This window comes from Procambarus clarkii, chromosome 22, assembly GCF_040958095.1.
Source record: "Procambarus clarkii isolate CNS0578487 chromosome 22, FALCON_Pclarkii_2.0, whole genome shotgun sequence".
Classification (NCBI taxonomy): Eukaryota; Metazoa; Arthropoda; class Malacostraca; order Decapoda; family Cambaridae; genus Procambarus; species Procambarus clarkii.
This window is the reverse complement of record NC_091171.1, coordinates 19,576,247-19,597,855: the sequence shown is the minus strand read 5'-3', so window position 1 is coordinate 19,597,855 and position 21,609 is coordinate 19,576,247. Positions and strand designations below refer to the sequence as shown.

At 43.6% G+C, this 21,609-nt stretch overlaps 2 protein-coding genes across 7 annotated transcripts in view; both read right to left on the bottom strand.

Annotated features, from left to right (window-relative positions):
* The window catches only part of LOC123757638 (bifunctional peptidase and arginyl-hydroxylase JMJD5), a 296,441-nt gene extending 277,320 nt beyond the window's left edge, over positions 1 to 19,121 (bottom strand). For 3 of the 6 annotated variants that reach the window (XM_045741509.2, XM_069329516.1, XM_069329517.1), the window contains exon 1: positions 18,966 to 19,121. The gene's annotated coding sequence lies outside the window, so the exon portion shown is untranslated. The remainder of the gene's footprint in view (positions 1 to 18,965) is intronic. The other 3 variants (XM_045741482.2, XM_045741501.2, XM_045741524.2) reach the window with 3 other exon arrangements.
* Positions 1 to 19,736, bottom strand: part of LOC123757685 (ceramide synthase 6) — a 103,056-nt gene extending 83,320 nt beyond the window's left edge. Inside the window, exon 1 of the mRNA XM_069329521.1 lies at positions 19,712 to 19,736. The gene's annotated coding sequence lies outside the window, so the exon portion shown is untranslated. The remainder of the gene's footprint in view (positions 1 to 19,711) is intronic.
* Between the last annotated feature and the right edge of the window lie 1,873 nt (positions 19,737 to 21,609).

The window sequence follows — 21,609 nt, the reverse complement described above, 5'->3', positions numbered from 1 at the left end:
GACAGAACACGAAACAATGGGTATTGTCACGTGGGGGTGGGCGGTCCGGGGCTCTGCTAACACTCGGCTGCTAGGGGCTCAAAGGCCCAAATACTCAGCCCCTCCGACTCCCTGGATTCACCGGAGTCTCCTTGGTCACACAAGAGAGGACCAACAATGCCCACCTCCGCAGGTCTTTGCTTCCACCACAAAGGGGTGCCACTGATTCACCCTGGAAGCCCTTCAGTCAAACACGGGGAAACTGCTGTTAACAGTTCCGGCCTAGACCCGTGGGGGAGTGAAGGAAGACTCAGGCTTACCTATAACCATAACCTCCCTGAGTCTTGCCTGCCAGACAAAAAAAGGTTGCAGGAACTCCTTTCCCGCCTGTCTTCTCTATCTTCCTCTTAGCAAGGTCGCCAGCTGGGTTATTATATCTGCACCCCAGCAATGCAGTTCAGTGGGTGTATTATATATTGTTTGTAGCCAGAAATGTATGCTCATAGAGAAATATCATAAATGGAGGCACACTCAAACACAGTAATAAAATGTGTGGATTTACTGATGCAAATTACATGAACACACACACACAATCACAAGTAATACATGAATATGGAAATATGGATAATGAGTCTGGAGATCGTCAGCCTCTTCTTCCACGACCATCCAACACTCCTTCAACTGGGCAGGAAGACAGGAGTCTCACACTCTCACAGGAGGGCCTCTTCACCACGTCGGCACCTCTTCTTCACTGTCCTGCCATCCATACACACTGTCCTCTCTGACAGTCCTGGACACAAGCTGCTTTGCAGCCTATTCTACTATTAAAGTAATAAAGTCTTGCTGCCACATACACAAGTAAATATTGTGGCCTAACTAGCCTACTCATACAAGGGGTAATGGGAGGGAAAATGATCTACCTTACATTCCTGGCTCACGACGCCTGTCCCTCGATGGTGTGAGGTTCCCACGCTTCCTTGGGTCGATCCTTGACGATCCAGGGCGTTCCACAGGTCCTCAGGTGTCGTGAAGCCTTCGCATCGTCGCCGTTCCAATCCCTGAGATTCAGCTGCCCCCAATCCTGGTTCGTCGATGGGCGCTGAGCTAATCACTATTTTTCCTCACACTCGCCTCTCCCACAGGGCGTTGCTCCGTGTCCTAGGCACGGTGTCGTCCTTCCAAGATTCTCAGTGGATGTGACCCCAGTCACAGCTAGGCCTGCCCGCCCATCTTCCAGACCTCAACGTCCAGCCAGCGGCGCCGCCCAGCGTCGTCGCCGACTATTTTCCAAGTTTGGCCTTCTCTGCTCACTGAACTTGGTTCCTCTTTTGCTTCCCAGAAGCGCAGGGTCTCCAATAACTATGATGGGCTGCGATGACCAGCTCAATCCACTGAACAAGGCTTGCAGAGCCTCCAATCCTTGAGAGCAGACCGAGGCGCGTCCTGTCGCTTCCAAGGTCAGAACAACTCTGACGTTGGCGCCGCCCGGGGCACTCGGTGACGTCATGGCGGGCCCTGATTTGTCGCCCGCGACATACGTCGGCCAATCCGCGATCGACTAATGTCCCTTCCAAAAGGTCATATCTGCCGTAGGGGATACTTGATCTTGAGATCTTGATCTTGATCTTGAGATGATTTCGGGGCTTCAGTGTCCCCGCGGCCCGGTCCTCGACCAGGCCTCCACCCCCAGGAAGCAGCCCGTGACAGCTGACTAACACCCAGGTACCTATTTACTGCTAGGTAACAGGGGCATAGGGTGAAAGAAACTCTGCCCATTGTTTCTCGCCGGCGCCTGGGATTGAACCAGGACCACAGGATCACAAATCCAGCGTGCTGTCCGCTCGGCCGACCGGCTCCCCGGTTCTGCTTTATAACATTTTCTTATAACATCTTTTCTTATCTTCATTTTATAACAGGGCGCCAATTTTCCTTTATTTACAACTTATAATGTAACCTCCTTCCATTAACTGGCAGCCGGACTGGTCGCCACATATATCATTAGACTCCCTGAACCTCAGAGAATCAGTAGGGAGAGCTGATATGACACTTTAAGCCGGCAAACGAAAGAAATAGGAGAGGGCACCGTAACAGTATTGAATGGAAGTGATTGTAGAAAGCCTATTGGTCCATATTTCTTGATGCTTCTATATTGGAGAGGAGTCTTGAGATGGGTAGAATATAGTTGTGCATTAATTGGCTGTTGATTGCTGGTGTTGACTTTTTAATGTGTAGTGCCTCGCAAACGTCAAGCCGCCTGCTATTGCTGTATCTATCGATGATTTCTGTGTTGTTTACTAGGATTTCTCTGGCGATGGTTTGGTTGTGGGAAGAGATTATATGTTCCTTAATGGAGCCCTGTTGCTTATGCATCGTTAAACGCCTAGAAAGAGATGTTGTTGTCTTGCCTATATACTGGGTTTTTTGGAGCTTACAGTCCCCAAGAGGGCATTTGAAGGCATAGACGACGTTGGTCTCTTTTAAAGCGTTCTGCTTTGTGTCTGGAGAGTTTCTCATGAGTAGGCTGGCCGTTTTTCTGGTTTTATAGTAAATCGTCAGTTGTATCCTCTGATTTGTCTGTAGGGATAACGTTTCTATTAACAATATCTTTCAGGACCCTTTCCTCCATTTTATGAGCTGTGGAAAAGAAGTTCCTGTAAAATAGTCTAATAGGGGGTATAGGTGTTGTGTTAGTTGTCTCTTCAGAGGTTGCATGGCGTTTCACTTTCCTTCTTATGATGTCTTCGACGAAACCATTGGAGAAGCCGTTGTTGACTAGGACCTGCCTTACCCTACAGAGTTCTTCGTCGACTTGCTTCCATTCTGAGCTGTGGCTGAGAGCACGGTCGACATATGCGTTAACAACACTCCTCTTGTACCTGTCTGGGCAGTCGCTGTTGGCATTTAGGCACATTCCTATGTTCGTTTCCTTAGTGTAGACTGCAGTGTGGAAACCTTCGCTCTTTTCCATGACTGTTACATCTAGAAAGGGCAGCTTCCCATCCTTTTCCATCTCGTAAGTGAAACACAGCACAGAACTCTGCTCAAACGCCTTCTTCAGCTCCTGCAGATGTCTGACATCAGGTACCTGTGTAAAAATGTCGTCAACATACCTGCAGTATATGGCCGGTTTTAAGTTCATGTCGACTAAGACTTTTTGCTCGATGGTACCCATGTAGAAGTTTGCAAACAGGACACCTAGGGGAGAACCCATGGCGACCCCATCTACTTGCTTATACATGTATAAGCGCATGGGCGGATGGGCACATGTATAAGCAAGTAGATGGGGTCGCCATGGGTTCTCCCCTAGGTGTCCTGTTTGCAAACTTCTACATGGGTACCATCGAGCAAAAAGTCTTAGTCGACATGAACTTGAAACCGGCCATATACTGCAGGTATGTTGACGACATTTTTACACAGGTACCTGATGTCAGACATCTGCAGGAGCTGAAGGAGGCGTTTGAGCAGAGTTCCGTGCTGCGTTTCACTTACGAGATGGAAAAGGATGGGAAGCTGCCCTTTCTAGATGTAACAGTCATGGAAAAGAGCGGAGGTTTCCATACTGCAGTCTACACTAAGGAAACGAACATAGGAATGTGCCTAAATGCCAACAGCGACATGGAACCCACCCTCCCTCACCACCACCACTCTCCCTCACCACCACCACTCTCCCTCACCACCACCACTCCCTGCCTCTCCCCCTTAATGCCTGCCTCCCATCCCTCCTTCAATGCTTTTGATTTATTTATTTATTATTTATTGATTTATTTATTTATTTATATAAAAGAAGGTGCATTCGGTTTATGAAAGTACAGACACTTGAAGTTTTACATTCTTGTAAAGCCACTAGCACGCAAAGCGTTTCGGGTGTTTCCATCCCTCCCTCACTGCCTCTCCCCCTCAGGATGGTATCCAGCATGGTTGGGATAGCAATATTTGTTTACAGTTATTGACATCCTTTGTAACCATCACGCACAAAGGGTTTATAATTACAAATGGCGCCTATAGAGGATTCAAGCAAAATTCCGAATACAGTATACTATATACAGTATGTCGTTTCTAAGGCATATAAAGAGAGAATATTATTCATTATTGTACAATTTTGTAGTACTTTATATAACAATGAAATATTCTTGATTTATATTACTAAAAGAATGTTAAGCCTGGCCTCGGGCCTGGCCCAAGGCCAGGCTTGACTTGTGAGAGTTTGGTCCACCAGGCTGTTGCTTGGAGCGGCCCGCAGGCCCACATACCCACCACAGCCCGGTGGGTCCAGAACGTCTTTTAGAAAACATTCTAGTTTTATCTTGAAGATGTCCACGGTCGTTTCGGCAATATTTCTTATAGTCACTGGGAGGACGTTGAACAGCCGCGAACCTCTCATGTTTATACAGTGTTCTCTGACTGTGCCTATGGCACCTCTGCTCTTCACTGGTTCTATTCTGCATTTTCTTCCATATCGTTCACTCCAGTACGTTGTTATTTTATTGTGTAGATTAGGGACCTGGCCTTCCAGTATTTTCTATGTGTATATTATTTGGTATCTCTCTCGTCTCCTTTCTAATGAGTACATTTGGAGAGCTTTGAGACGATCCCAATAATTTAGGTGCTTTATCGTGTGTATGCATGCCGTATATGTTCTCTGTATTCCCTTTATTTCAGCAATCTCTCCTGCTCTGAAGGAGGAAGTGAGTACTGAGCAGTACTCGAGATGGGACAACACCAGTGACTTGAAGAGTACAACCATCGTGATGGGATCCCTGGATTTGAAAGTTCTCATAATCCATCCTACCATTTTTCTGACTGACGCAATATTTGCTTGGTTATGCTCCCTAAACGTTAGATCATCGGACATCATCATTCCCAAATCCTTGACATACTGTTTACCTATTATGGGCAGATTCGATTGTGTTTCAGGTCCTCATTTTTGCTGTACCTGAGTACAGTACCTGGAATTTATCGGTTAAACATCATGTTATTTTCTGCTGCCCAATCAAAAACTTTGTTGATATCTGCTTGTAATTTTTCCATGTCTTCAGCAGAGGTAATTTCCATGCTGATTTTTGTGTCATCTGCAAAGGATGACACGAAGCTGTGACTTGTAATTTTATCTATTTCTGACATGAGAATGAGGAACAGCAGTGGTGCAAGGACTGTACCTTGAGGTACAGAGCTTTTAACTGTGCTTGGACTTGATTTTATTTGATTGACTGTTACTCTTTGTGTTCTATTTGACAGGAAATTGAGTATCCAGCGTCCTACTTTACCAGTTATTCCCATTGACCTCATTTTGTGTGCTATCACCCCATGGTCACATTTGTCGAATGCCTTTGCATAGTCTGTGTGTACTACATCAGCATTTTGCTTTTCTTCTTGAGCTTCTGTGATTGTCATAATGGTTGAGTAACTGTGACAGACAGGATCTTCCTGCTCTAAATCCATGTTGTCCTGGGTTGTGCAACTCATTATTTTCCATAAAACTAGAAATTTGATTCCTAATCACTCTTTCAAAAACTGTTATTATGTGTGATGTTAGTGCAACTGGCCTATAATTTTTTGCCAAGGCTTTACTTCCCCCATTGTGCAAAGGAGCTATATCTGCAGATTTAAGTGCTGCTGGTATCTCCCCTGTATCTAGGCTCTTTCTCCATATTACACTGAGTGCTTGCGCTACTGGTACTTTACATTTCTTTATGAATCTGGTATTCCATGAGTCAGGCCCAGGAGCCGAGTGCATGGGCATATTGTCAAATTCTCTTTCAAAGTCTTCCGAGTTGGTGTTAATATCCGTTATATTATCTGCAGCTTGAATGTCATTCATAAAGAAGCTGTCTGGGTCATCAACTTTCATGTTGTTTATTGGTGTGCTAAACATAGCCTCATACTGGCTTCTTAGAATTTCACTACTGTAATTTCTTTGTTGTCCTCTGTGTACGTACCTTCAGTTATAATTAAAGGTCCAATACTGGTGGAGGTTTTTGATTTTGATTTTGCATATGTGAAAAAATATTTTGAATTTTTCTTTATCTCTTGTATAGCTTTCTGTTCCAATTCCATTTCCTCAGACTCGTATGATCGCTTCAACGTTTGTTCTATTTCTTTGATCTCCCTGTTTAGGTTTATTTTCCTTGCTTGTGATAGTCGTGTCTGCCTAAGCATTTCCGTTATTTTTTCCTTCTCCTGTACAGTCGTCTGCGTTCTCTTTCTAGAGTGGTCCTCTTTCTGACCCTTCTCACAGGCACGTGCTTCAGGCAGACCTTGTATGCTTGAGCTGTCAGTTGAGCTATTCCGTGTGGGAGTTTTGTCGCTTAAGACCGTCTCCCATTGAATGGTTGCAAGGTCTACATTTATTTTTTCCCAGTCGATCCTCTTATTGTTGAAATTGAATCGATTGAATATTCCTTCTCGCTTGTTGGGTCTCTTAGACCTACTACCGTTATTTATGCTAGTTCGCACTTCAATGAGCTTATGGTCTGAGTATGTAGTATCAGAGATTGTAATGTCTCTGATTAGTTCATCGTTGTTTGTGAATAGCATGTCTAGTGTGTTTTCGTTCCTAGTTGGATCTGTGATCTGTTGATTGAGCGAGAATTTGTCACAGAATCTCAAAAGTTCTCCGACCTGTGGTTGGTTATTTCCCGGGTCATTCCCTGCTATGATATTTGTGTTTGCCATTCTCCATCTTAGAATTGGTAAATTGAAATCTCCAAGGAAGATAATATCTGGTGCTGGGTTCGCTAGATTATCAAGGATGTTCTCTATTTTGTGCATCTGCTCTGTGATTTCCTCAACCGTTGTATCTGGCAGTTTATATATTATAATAATAATTAGGTTTATTTTTTCTACCTTAATTCCAATCTTAATCTGTTCACCATAGCAAACCACTAAGCTGGTATGATGAGTGCAGACAATAATAGGAAGCCACACAGATTCAGCAGACGACGCTACCTCCTTCCCTCCCCCATCATTACACTAATTACTACAACAATCTCGCTATTATCACAATCCTGGTCATTTTTATCACAGTCAGGGGTCTTCTGTAATACTGTCATTGCTAAATAATAGGAGTTACATATTTATTTTGGCATTATTAGGTGATGCTGTGGTCACAAGCTGAACAGCAGTGCTGTTAGCTCATGCTGTGTGCACCAGCCTTGGCTGCTCACACAGCACTGTGGTTCTCACACTGGAGAATGTGGCCCACGATTATTTTTTAAAATGGTGTCTGTTTACATGAGCCCTGAGGAAGTTGATGTGAACCCCGTGTAGCCGCAGGCCATTTGAATCGTGGCCGACACCCACGGTCACATATGAATGCCAAGCGCATGGTGGGACACGTTACTCCCATCATATATGTATGTCATGCGCAGCTTAAGGGTTAAAGTACAAAATGAAAGATAATCTACTGACACTATTGGTACAGACGAGTATTCAAGTAAATTTGCAGAGATGGTGCAGGAACAAAATTTATCCCCAGAGCAAATTTATAATGCTGTTGAGATAAGTTTGTACTGGCGAAGGTTACCCACAGACACGACGACTCAGTGGTGAGGACGATCCTTCAGGTGGTTATAAGCAGAACAAACAGAGAATTTCTTTGTTGTGCTGTGCAAATGCAGCTGGCATGCACAAATTGAAATTAATTGTGATTGGAGTTAGTAAAATCCCTAGGGCTTTAAAGTCAGCTAGGTGCCTCCCTGTGATTTATAAGAACCAGTCAAGTGCGTGGATGTGTCGAGTAATATTTGCCTTGTGGTTTAACAAGAACTTTTTACCCGAGGTGGAGGAGCACCTGAAAAGTGTTGGCCTCCCGCAAACAGCAAAATTGTGCTGTTACTAGATAATAGTTTAATGCATCCATGAGGTGATGAGCTAGTAAATGGCAATATTATTGGAATGTTCTTACATCCCAATACTACTTCACTGATCCAACCCATGGATCAAGGGATAATTAAGAACCTTAAACACCACTACAAGAGGATGTTTGACAGACGTCTTAATAATCAGCTACGAACAATTAAGAGCTTTTATAAAGTCTTCACAATAAAGTCAGTTATCTGGACTATTGCTAGTGCATGGGATGAGGTACAGCAGACAACACTAAGAAATGGTTGAAAAACTTTGGTCCACGTCAAATCTATTTCCCGAGGAAGATGACTAGGCAGATTTTGAAGGATTTGCGGCGAAGAAAATTAGCAAGAGGAAAAAATTAAGAGAGTAACTCGTAACCTATGTCAAAGGGATTAAGTCCCAGGAACTGAGAGCAGAACTGGTGACTGAAACAATAGAAGATGACAAAGAATGGTGGATAGATTTTGACAAAACCCCAATCAAAACATTACTGATGATGAAATTATAGAATTATTATGAATAGCAAAAAAAAGCCTAAAGAGTGCAACGAAAAAGATGGCGAGGAAGAGGATGAAGAAATGTTAAAAGGAAAAATGTAATATGGAAAAAGTTCAGCAACATTTTGAAGGCATTCTGGCATTTATGGACATGAGTAACAGTGAGTTTGAAACTAAGGATAGGATGAGCCTGTACAATTTGTATATGAAGTTTTTTAAACCCAAGATTAAAGGGAATGAAACAAACATCAGTTAAAGTCTTTTGCAAAGGCTTCCAAGAAAACTCGCATTGCCTCACCTGCACGTGACTCATCACATGTTGACCCAAATGCGTCAACATATGAGGTTACCTTATCACCATTAATAATCTCCACTTCAGTCAACCATACACCATCAACTTCCACCGCCACCTCTTCCATGTAAATAACTATGTTACATCAACATTGATCATCAAGATAACAAGTGGAACAGGACTTCTCTTATTGTAGAGTACAAACAAAATACGGTGGAACCTCTGTTCTCGTATGCCCCCTGTTCTCGTATTTTTCGGTACTCGTACTCAATTTCTCCGAAAAATTTGAGTCGGTAATCCTTGTTTGCCTCGGTGCTCGGAGTTTGTTCATACATGTACGGATCCACTGCGAGTGTGGCGCTTCAGTTTACCAGCGTTTCTCACCTAGTGATGATCACGCTTGAATTCTTAGTGTTGAATTCTTAGGCAATAAAGAATTTCATTGTTTTTGTGCTTTTGGTTTCTGAACATGAAAGTTCTTATTATATATCATGCCATGGGTTCCAAGAAAATCAGTGGTAATGTTCAACCCAAGAAAATAGTTGTTTGGATGACGACAGAGGCAAAACAAGAGATCATTCATAGTGAGGCAATGTTATGTCTCACCATAGACAAGTGTTAAAATGTAGGGAATAACAAGTGTCTATAAAGAGTCTTAGTAAGACAGGCAAGCAGCAAGCCACAACCATGTCCTAGTGGTATGCAGGCAAAACGAAGAGATTGAGTACCTCAGAAGTCATCATTGCCTGATGATATAATGGAAGGGAACGCCCTTTCCAAACACTAACACCTCTCCTCCTCACCGTCTTTGATAAGCTAACAAGAGTCCTCATTCAAGGTAAGATTAGTACGAGACAAGTGACAAGCAGCCCCATCTACGAGCTCTCGGATGTCTGCAAATTATGCAAATCAATTAATTTTATTTAAAAGATGATAATGATGCTGGGATGTAATGGGGTGACTGCTGTAATGCTGCAAGGCATTGATTTTTTTTTTTTTAGAAAAATTGAAAAAAAATTAAAATTTGAAAAAATAAAAACTGTCAAAAGGTTCGCTCAGTGTATGTTAGGTAGGCTGCTCCATTTTATATGAAAAATAAACAATGTAAAAATAAAAAATAAAAAAATTTAAAACAAAAAATGCCAAAAGATTCGTTCAGTGGATGTCAGGTAGACTGCTCCATTTTCTATGAAAAAAATGAAAAATAAAAAAAATGAAAAATAAAAAATTGAAAAAATTTAAAACAAAATAGTGTAATGCCAAAAGATTCATTCAGTGGATGTCAGGTAGGCTGCTCCATTTTCTATGAAAAAAAATTGAATTTCATATTGATGTTTTTCAGGGGTATTATACTGTACTGTATTTTAGCTAGTACAAAATGAGTGTTATTTGGTATACTGTAAAAACTAAATATTATATATCATGCCATGGGTCCCAAGAATGTCAGTGGTAAGGTTCAACCTAAGAAAACACATGTGAGGATGACCATAGAGGAAAAACAAGAGATCATTCGTAAACATGAAGGTGGTGTGCGGGTTGTTGAACTAGCTAGGCAGTACAACAAATCTGTCAATGATATCCACCATACGTGCTAAGAAAAATGACGTTATGAGTGCTAAAGTGGCAAAAGGCATAACAATAATCACGAAACATAGAACAAACACTTGAGAATGTTGAAGTTATTATTAATTTGGATACACAGGAAGGAGTTAGCGAGTGATAGCATTTCAGAGGCCATCATTTGTGAGAAGGCAAGGAAATTACATGAAGAGCTTATAAAGAACACCGCTGGAACGAGTGATGCAGATGCGAAAGAGTTTAAGGCGAACAAGGAATAGTTTGAGAAATTTAGAAAAAGAAGTGGCATTCATAGTGTTGTGAGAGTTTTGAGTGGTGGTGTTGTGAGATGTGTGAGATGGAGGCGGAACACACCGAAGAACTTTACAAGGAGAAGCAACAAGAGACAGCTGAGGAAATGTATTCGGGCGGGGGGGGGGGGGGGGGGGGGGCAGTCGCTTCCTGTCCCTTCATGTCCTTCAGAATGTCCCTTCCTCATTCATTAAGAAAATGTGTGCATCATGGGAACAACTGCAAACTTTTGCTGTTGGTGAGTTTTGCAAACTCACCAACAAATCATGGTGAAGTAGGCTGTTGCCTTAACCTTTTTAATGACACAGTGCTGCCTCACAACAGACAAAAATTAAAACATATGGAAAAACATATCTCTATGGAAAGGTTTTAGTGAGACAAACAAGCAGTGAACCACAACCAGGTCCTAGTAGTATGCAAGCAAAACGTAGGAGAGAGTGTACCCCCCAGAGAAGTCATCACTGCCTGATGTCATAATAGAAGGGGACTCCCCCCTTCCAAACAGTAACACCTCTCCTTCTCCCCCTGTCCTCACCATCTTCCATTCGCCAACAAGAGTCCTCAATAATGGTAAGATAAACATACTGTATTGTAACTAGAAAAAAAGTTGCATTCGGAATAAAATGCATTATTTATGTTAACATTTTTGGGAGTGTGGAACAGATTAATGTAATTTACATTATTTCTTATGAGAAAATTCATTTCGACTTACGAATTTTCGGTTTACGAACAATTTCTGGGAACGGATTAAATTTGTAAACGGCGGTACCATTGTATAAATATCTTCGGCATCAGTGAGTGGGACCTTGAGATACCCAGAACATTTACAGTCGGATACACTCTGACAGGTAAAAATGTTAAAGTGTTAAGATATGGATTTCTTTTTAGAAAGAATTAATATACAGGTACAGTACTCATATAGCAAAGCAAATCCACTGGGCTTAAGCATATCCAAAACCAGAACCTACCTTTCTAAATTATAAGTTCCTATACTATGAAAAAAACATACAAGAACTGTGCAGTTCTTGCACAACTGATCCCAATTCATACATGTACAATGCTGTATTTCAAAGATTGTTCAGGTACAAGGAAGTTACTGACACTGGCTTAGACTGCCTCCAATACGTAAAATAAAAATTATATTTAATCTGAATATTTTCAGCAAAAAAAGCCCATGCATGCCAAGGCAAAATAAATTCATGCTGACTGGGAAACTCCATTACGATGAGTCGTGGACAACGCTGTAGGAATTTCACTAAAATAATGAATGAAGTAATGTTCAATACCCACCATAATCATTTGTAATATGAAACGTGATGCCCCAACAGTGCCACAAACCTAAAAAAAAGAGCCATGAATATATTCCTGTGTTAAATCTCTGCGAGAAGGAGACGGGAAAATCACCCACAAAAACACCACTAATCAACCACTTCGACCTTTAACAATATTTTCATGGATATGAAAATATTGAAAATATTGAAATTTTCAATATTTTCATAAAAATTGGCATGCCAATTTTTTCTATGTAAATAATTATTAGTGTCAAAAATGCATATATCTGACAACAGTAATTTAGACCATGACAATAGTTTCACAATGAACAAAACACTTTCAATTTGTATATGATACATTACAGTACTGTACTTTCTTTAAACAAATAATTGCATACTGAAATAGTACATGTATTATTATTATTATTATCATCATTATTTGGGATGGGACGGGGGAAAGGAATGGTGCCCAACCACTAACTTGGGGATTAAACGCTGACCTGCTAGAAGCGAGACCAGCACTCCATTATCCAGACTGGCCATGAAGTTATCAATAGTCATGGTCAATACCATTTTTCAGTTACAGACTGTACATTACTAACAGCTTACAATACTGAATTAATCATTGGTTAGGAGCATCACCCAAAGCCTCAAACTTAGAAGTTTTCAATATTTTTGTCACTGCTCTTTTCATCACTAGTTATGTATTCACATAACCATTATGCATTGTTATTATTATGCATTAATAAATATTATGCATTCACTAAGCATATCATCTATTTCCTTTGCTTTTTTTGTCTCCTGCTGCTTGCCTCCCCAGACATGATCACATTTTTCTGATAACTCTACCTTAATATTCGTGGTAAGGAAGTTCCTCTTACCCTTGTCCAATACTGTATGTTACTGCTGCCACACGAGTATAATATTATACTCATATTACTGCTGCCACACGACATGGCTTCAACATAGAGATATCAATACTCTATATTGTATCAGAAACGCCAATGAAAATGCTTGAATAACTAGAACTCAACCAAACATTATGAAAACAAACGAGCGGCACAAATAAGAATACAAAGAATTAAGGAAACTGCAGAAAGCATATTAATGGGTTCGTCTAATTACACAAAGCCTCCTAGCATTACATAAGTAATGAAGAAATTATATATTTACTATAATGTTGGTGCTGAATATAGAAACACGAAAAAACATTTTAACTCTGAAATAATATAATTTTATAATGAAATTAGGCAAAACTAAATATGTAGCAGGTTACGCCATAGGAAGTCGACGATCCAAGTGACACTGTTGTGGCTTTGGGTAATTCAATAGACCCAATTTTGTCATGATTATATTATTACAAAGTAAAAATGTTTTTTCGTGTTACAAATTTAGCACCAACAATATACTGAGTAAATATACTGTATCAGATTTCATCATTACTTACGTAATGCTAGGAAGCTTTAAGTAATTAGAAACACCACTATTAACCCATTTGAAGCAGCTCCTATTTATATCCAAACTCATTCACATATGTCTAACATATTTTCAACAATCAAGTGATACCACATCTATTCAGTTACATGATAATTTTTTCCATAGGTTAACCACCATTTCCAAACCAATATTTAGCCAGGTTTTATCTGAATCGAAACTTATCCAATGTGATTATTATCAAGTGTTTCATGTTCTATTTTGTGTTGATATAGTAGACTTAACACATTAAACCCTCATTTATTATACCCCTTCATTCATTTGTGTACTTCGATCATATCACCCCCTAATCCTTCACCTGTCTAAAGAATGTAAATTAAGCTTTTTAAATCTTTCACGCGAGAGGTTTCCAATTCCTGGGATTAACCGTCATCCTTTCCTGAACTCATTCAGGTGTGTTTATGTAAATTTTATTTTAAAGCCACCAAAATTGAACTGCAAATCCTAAATGGAGCCAAATAAAAGAAAGATAAAGCTGAAGAATAATATATGTTCTTTTATTGCCAACTAATCTATAAATTCTAATTTATGCATCAATTCCTTAGCTTTAGATCCCGCTAATCATGACTCGGATTTTTTTGCATTCACATCTCACAATTTCAATGCTATCCAGCTGTTATCTGGCAATCATCATCATTCCGTAACCCCAGAACTTTAAATCTTTCAGCATTAAACTGCATCTGCTAACCATTTGTCTATTTCAAAGGCCTATTTAGATAATTTTGAAGTAATTCTGAGTTTTCCTAAATTTTAGAAAAAGTAGGTTTAATATAGGTAAAAGTAAACTACTAAAAAGTAGAACCTACTTTAGAACCTAAAAAGAACCCTAGCCTAGTAGAACCTAGTAAAAGTAGCTAGTAGAACCTAGAAACCTAGTAGAACCTAGTAAAAGAACTTTAGAACCTAGTAAAACTTAAAAAGTAAACCCTACTAAAAAGTAGGTTTTAATATACATATGCAAATAATAGTAATTCCAGGGGGCCTGACGGCTGCGTGGGTTTTGTAGTCCTAAGGGTCCGGGTTCGATCCCCAGCGGAGGCAAAAACAAATGGGCAGAGTTTTTCACCCTGATGCCCTGTTCACCTAGCAGTAAATAGGTACTTGGGAGTTAGACAGCTGTTATGGGCTGCTTCCTGAGGATGTGTGTATGAGAAAATTAGGATTAAGGACTCGGCCGAAACACTATGCGTGCTAGTAGCTGAAAAAGACAGCAAGCACTCTTGTATACGAGTGCTTGTATTTATAGTATATACTATAAATAAACAGAAATAAATAAAATAAATAATTGTTTCTAATTAAGTAACCTGTAACCACTGAACTAACCTCTACTACTCTATTACTCTACTAACCATTAGTAGAGTAATTTACAGTGACTATTTATTGATATGATTTATTGGCATATTGAGTCAACCTGCTGCACTTCCAAGTCTAACATGCAAGCTTGTTGCATACTATATAATAACTATGCGCATGTCTACAATATAAAAATAAGTACTGAATGGTTAATAATTAAATAAAATGTCATGAAGGTATACATGAGCCCACACACTATTATACAATGTTTTCCTTGGCTGGGTTATTTGGTGCCTATTTTGACTATTATATAATAAAAAAATAATAATTCATTGTGTCAGGGGACATGAAGCCAGAGTGTATTCATACACCATAGGCTTTTATCGAGGTCCCTGCCTCCTTCCCCCACCCCACCCCCAAGGTCGAATTACTGACTCCACCCAAGATGCAACCCTATAACAAGCTGACTAACTACTGAGTACCTACTTACTACTAGGTGAACAGGTGCATTAGGTGAAAGGAAATGTGCCCAACAATTTCTGTCCCGCCCAGGATTCGAACCTGGAATTCTTGATTGTGCATCGAGAACGAACCCGACTATGTTGCACACAGGCGCAACTTTTATAATTAATAGACGTGGTATAAATTGGCCAAAGAAATCAACAAGTTCCTGTGCCAACTCAGAAATAATAATATAATTTTTATTCACAAGGTCCAATGGGTTAGCGTGATAACAGAAGATTGGTATTTTTATATTTCTTGCAGAGCCACTAACATGTATACTCTTTTAGCCAGCAACAAGCAACTAGCCAACTTTTATCAGATTCCAGAAATGAATTTTATAAATTAATTTAGTCCTCACAAGAATTGAACTTGCCATCTTTCACATAAAACTATAAAAAAAAAGTTTCACGTTTTGTAGAGCAGTTGTCTTTTAAAAATTGTACAGCAAATCGGATAGAAAACTAAGATGTACAGCACAGGTCAACATTGTAAATATTTTAGTTAATTCTAACATTTCAGTAAATGTAAATAGTTGCTGTGTTGTTTTTCATACTATCCTGCCTACCTTACACCCACCCACACTCCCCACACCCAGCCACACTCCCCACACCCAGCCACACTCCTTACACCCACCCACACTCCCCACACCCAGCCACACTCCCCACACCCAGCCACACTCCCCACACCCAGCCACACTCCCCACACCCAGCCACACTCCCCACACCCAGCCACACTCCCCACACCCAGCCACACTCCCCACACCCAGCCACACTCCCCACACCCAGCCACACTCCCCACACCCAGCCACACTCCTTACACCCAGCCACACTCCCCACACCCAGCCACACTCCCCACACCCAGCCACACTCCCCACACCCAGCCACACTCCTTACACCCAGCCACACTCCTTACACCCAGCCACACTCCTTACACCCAGCCACACTCCTTACACCCAGCCACACTCCTTACACCCAGCCACACTCCTTACACCCAGCCACACTCCTTACACCCAGCCACACTCCTTACACCCAGCCACACTCCTTACACCCAGCCACACTCCTTACACCCAGCCACACTCCTTACACCCAGCCACACTCCCCACACCCAGCCACACTCCCCACACCCAGCCACACTCCCCACACCCAGCCACACTCCCCACACCCAGCCACACTCCCCACACCCAGCCACACTCCCCACACCCAGCCACACTCCCCACACCCAGCCACACTCCCCACACACAGCCACACTCCCCACACCTAGCCACACTCCCCACACCCAGCCACACTCCTTACACCCAGCCACACTCCTTACACCCAGCCACACTCCTTACACCCAGCCACACTCCCTACACCCAGCCACACTCCCCACACCCAGCCACACTCCCCACACCCAGCCACACTCCCCACACCCAGCCACACTCCCTACACCCAGCCACACTCCCCACACCCAGCCACACTCCCCACACCCAGCCACACTCCCCACACCCAGCCACACTCCTTACACCCAGCCACACTCCCTACACCCAGCCACACTCCCTACACCCAGCCACACTCCTTACACCCAGCCACTCCCTACACCCAGCCACACTCCCCACACCCAGCCACACTCCTTACACCCAGCCACACTCCCTACACCCAGCCACACTCCCTACACCCAGCCACACTCCCCACACCCAGCCACACTCCTTACACCCAGCCACACTCCCTACACCTAGCCACACTCCCTACACCTAGTTACACTCCTTACACCCAGCCACACTCCTTACACCCAGCCACACTCCCTACACCCAGCCACACTCCCTACACCCAGCCACACTCCCTACACCCAGCCACACTCCTTACACCCAGCCACACTCCTTACACCCAGCCACACTCCCCACACCCAGCCACACTCCCTACACCCAGCCACACTCCTTACACCCAGCCACACTCCCTACACCCAGCCACACTCCCCACACCCAGCCACACTCCCCACACCCAGCCACACTCCCCACACCCAGCCACACTCCATACACCCAGCCACACTCCTTACACCCAGCCACACTCCTTACACCCAGCCACACTCCTTACACCCAGCCACACTCCCCACACCTAGCCACACTCCCCACACCCAGCCACACTCCTTACACCCAGCCACACTCCTTACACCCAGCCACACTCCTTACACCTAGCCACACTCCCTACACCCAGCCACACTCCCTACACCCAGCCACACTCCCTACACCCAGCCACACTCCCTACACCCAGCCACACTCCCTACACCCAGCCACACTCCCTACACCTAGCCACACTCCCTACACCCAGCCACACTCCCCACACCCAGCCACACTCCTTACACCCAGCCACACTCCCTACACCTAGCCACACTCCCTACACCCAGCCACACTCCCTACACCCAGCCACACTCCCTACACCCAGCCACACTCCCTACACCCAGCCACACTCCTTACACCCAGCCACACTCCCCACACCTAGCCACACTCCCTACACCCAGCCACACTCCTTACACCCAGCCACACTCCTTACACCCAGTCACACTCCTTACACCCAGCCACACTCCTTACACCCAGCCACACTCCCTACACCCAGCCACACTCCCTACACCCAGCCACACTCCTTACACCCAGCCACACTCCCCACACCCAGCCACACTCCCCACGCCCAGCCACACTCCCCACGCCCAGCCACACTCCCTACACCCAGCCACACTCCCTACACCTAGCCACACTCCCTACACCCAGCCACACTCCTTACACCCAGCCACACTCCTTACACCCAGCCACACTCCCTACACCCAGCCACACTCCCCACACCCAGCCACACTCCCTACACCCAGCCACACTCCCTACACCCAGCCACACTCCCCACACCCAGCCACACTCCCCACACCCAGCCACACTCCCCACACCCAGCCACACTCCCCACACCCAGCCACACTCCCTACACCCAGCCACACTCCTTACACCCAGTCACACTCCCCACACCCAGCCACACTCCCTACACCCAGCCACACTCCCTACACCCAGCCACACTCCCTACACCCAGCCACACTCCCTACACCTAGCCACATTCCCTATACCCAGCCACACTCCCCACACCCAGCCACACTCCCTACACCCAGCCACACTCCCTACACCCAGCCACACTCCCTACACCCAGCCACACTCCCTACACCCAGCCACACTCCCTACACCCAGCCACACTCCCTACACCCAGCCACACTCCCTACACCCAGCCACACTCCCTACACCCAGCCACACTCCCTACACCCAGCCACACTCCCTACACCCAGCCACACTCCCTACACCCAGCCACACTCCCTACACCTAGCCACACTCCCTACACCCAGCCACACTCCCTACACCTAGCCACACTCCCTACACCCAGCCACACTCCCTACACCTAGCCACAGTCCCTACACTTAGCCACACTCCCTACACCTAGCCACACTCCCTACACCCAGCCACACTCCTTACACCCAGTCACACTCCCTACACCCAGCCACACTCCCTACACCTAGCCACACTCCCTACACCTAGCCACACTCCCTACACCTAGCCACACTCCTTACACCCAGCCACACTCCCTACACCCAGCCACACTCCCTACACCCAGCCACACTCCCTACACCCAGCCACACTCCCTACACCCAGCCACACTCCCTACACCCAGCCACACTCCCTACACCCAGCCACACTCCCTACACCCAGCCACACTCCCTACACCCAGCCACACTCCCTACACCCAGCCACACTCCTTACACCCAGCCACACTCCCTACACACAGCCACACTCTTGTAGCTCTCGCAAGGCTCCCCTGGTACAAGCCGGGGGTGCAGCCCACCACACAGCCCCCACTCACGCCCTATCTCAGTCCTACCTTATACTTTACGAGAACATAAACACCAGGAGCAACTTACCTTGACCTGGGCAAGCTTTAGAGGGAGTTGAGAGCGAGTGCAGTGCCCCTAGAGAGCAAATTAGTGGCCAAGGGAGCTACCGTTAGCAACACACACACCCAACCAGCTGTCCAACACACTCTCTCATACACTCCGCCTCCAACCGCACTACACACCATCATTTTACCAATATACCGCTCACATGCATAACAGTGCAAGATATAAATATAAAAAATACGTTTTTATAGTATTAATATAATTTGTTTAGTGTTAAGCGTGTTTGTTTGTCTTTTTAATTTAAGTATATTCAGGCATGTGTGGCGAGGGCAGCCGGACCTCAAGCGACCAGGCGGGAGCCATCACTACTTCACAAATATTAAATACTTTGGTAATCGATGATATGCAGTCCGTCTCACTTTACTACAAACTCCTGCACTCATTTCAATGTCTAATATAACGAACACCCTCCTCATTCTCGTTTTATCATATGCAAGCTACTTTGTATAATATATAATTTCAGTTATACCTGCCGGAATATGTATAAATATATATAATATTCTCACTGTATGCGGGAATAAATCAAGAGTCTGAACGAATTCTTGTTCTTTACATATGAAAATACAGTACTGTATATGTGCAATATCAACAATTTTATATCTAACTTAGACAATGTACTTTAATAAAACTGAAAGTCAAATTCTTGCGTGACTAGTATATGTCCATCACTTCCATGGATGGTAGCCACCACTCATAAATAGACTACTTACCTAGAATAATGTTTTAATTTGATTAACAGGCTTAGGTACAGCCAGCAATGGACACTAGCACAATATCCAAGTGTAACGTTGACTCAGCACTGAATCAGCGTTATCAACGTTGTCTGTAGCAACTATAATAATAGTAATAATAATAATAATAATAATAATAATAATAATAATAATAATAATGAATAATAAATAACAATAATAATAATAATAATAAAATTTTATTCAGGAAAAGTACATACATAGTTACAAACATACTGTTGGATTTATAGACAGCTAGTACATACAATACCTTTTCAGAATTCAAATGTTTATTCAGGTAAAGTACATACATACAAAAGTGAGATACAAACATTGATGGATTTATAGATAGAGCTAGTACATACAATGCCTAAAGCCACTAGTACGCAAAACGTTTCGGGCAGGAAAACACTAAAGAATAAAACTTAATAATTGCAATTTCTTTCTTTATTATGCACCCCATACCCATCCCGTTGGTGGTGGTGTAAAGGATTACAGAGGCACATAATCGGTTCAGGAACTGAACCCTCTAGTTCGTTTAGCTAAGCAAATAACAATTTTTGACGCTAGTTACAAAATTATTAATGTTATATATACATGTACACATTCTCATACATACAAGTGTTGGGTCTTGGGTCAGCCTTGATAGGGAGCAGACGTGTAGGGTCAGCGGTCCGCGCATACCGAGGGAACAATTAATAGGGTACAGGGTCAAGGGAGTGGGTGCACTGTGCAGTGAAAATCGGGACAGTGTAAATCGAACAGTGGCATTGTAATGCAACACATTGATCACATCTCGTGGTGAAATATCTTAGTGAATTTAGAGAAGATAGCTAGTGAAGATAGACTTCTTGAGGCAGAATCAGTTACATCAGCCGGGACCCAAGTGGAGACCTAAAAGACTTCACAGGATTACCGACGACACACCATGTATTCACCTAGAGTGCTTGCGGGGGGCTGGCTGGTAAATGTCTCTCATAAGTCTCCAACAGTGTGCAAGGTTTACATAATATCATATCATAGACACTATTGCATTCCATTCAATAATACAATCGTAACTGGTAGACAGGTAACAGGGACAGCAACTGTGAGCTCACTGGGAACCCAGATAAGCCACTAATCCCCCAGCCATAGTTTGGAGACAACACCTCACCCACCTCCTCTTAACCCCCATCTCACTCCCCCCCCCCCACACACACACTGGTCACTTGTCTTGTGACCATCGTGTTGGGTGGACGTGGGTTGGGAGCTCCTGGTTCACTAGTGGAGTGGGAGGGGTAATCAGGCAACTTCGAAGTGAAAAAGTGTGTACAAGTGAATGAAAAAAAACGTTGGGTTTTGACCAAAGCCATAAGGTAGTGAAGAAAAACAGTTTAAGTAGCGTAATTGAAAATAGTTGATGAAGTACTGTGGCAGTGTGCAGTGTGGAGCAGACCTCACCGACCTCTGACCGTGACCTCACCCCCTGCAGCAACCCTCCTACCACCACGTGGGATGACGCTTGGAGATTCACTCACCTATTGTGTTAGCAGGACGGTAAGATACTTGGAACCCCTGTGGGTAAGGTTGCAGTATAGCAATGACTAGGTCAGGAAGGGCGTCTAGGTCCAGCAGTATTATGATTGAAGAAGAAGATAGGTTTGTGGAGAAGATGATTGGGAAATTTGTAGAGAAGAGGGATGTTTGGATAGATGATCTAATCCAGGGGATTAAAAGTGAAGTCTTTAATAAGATACAGGACGAGGTTCAAAGACTCAAACAAGAGTTTATGGATTATATTCAAGAGGAAATCAGGAAGAGCAGGGTAGAATGGCAAGGAGAAATATCTAGGCTTACTAATGAATTTGGCAGGAATAAGGGAAACTTGGCAGGGGAAGGGG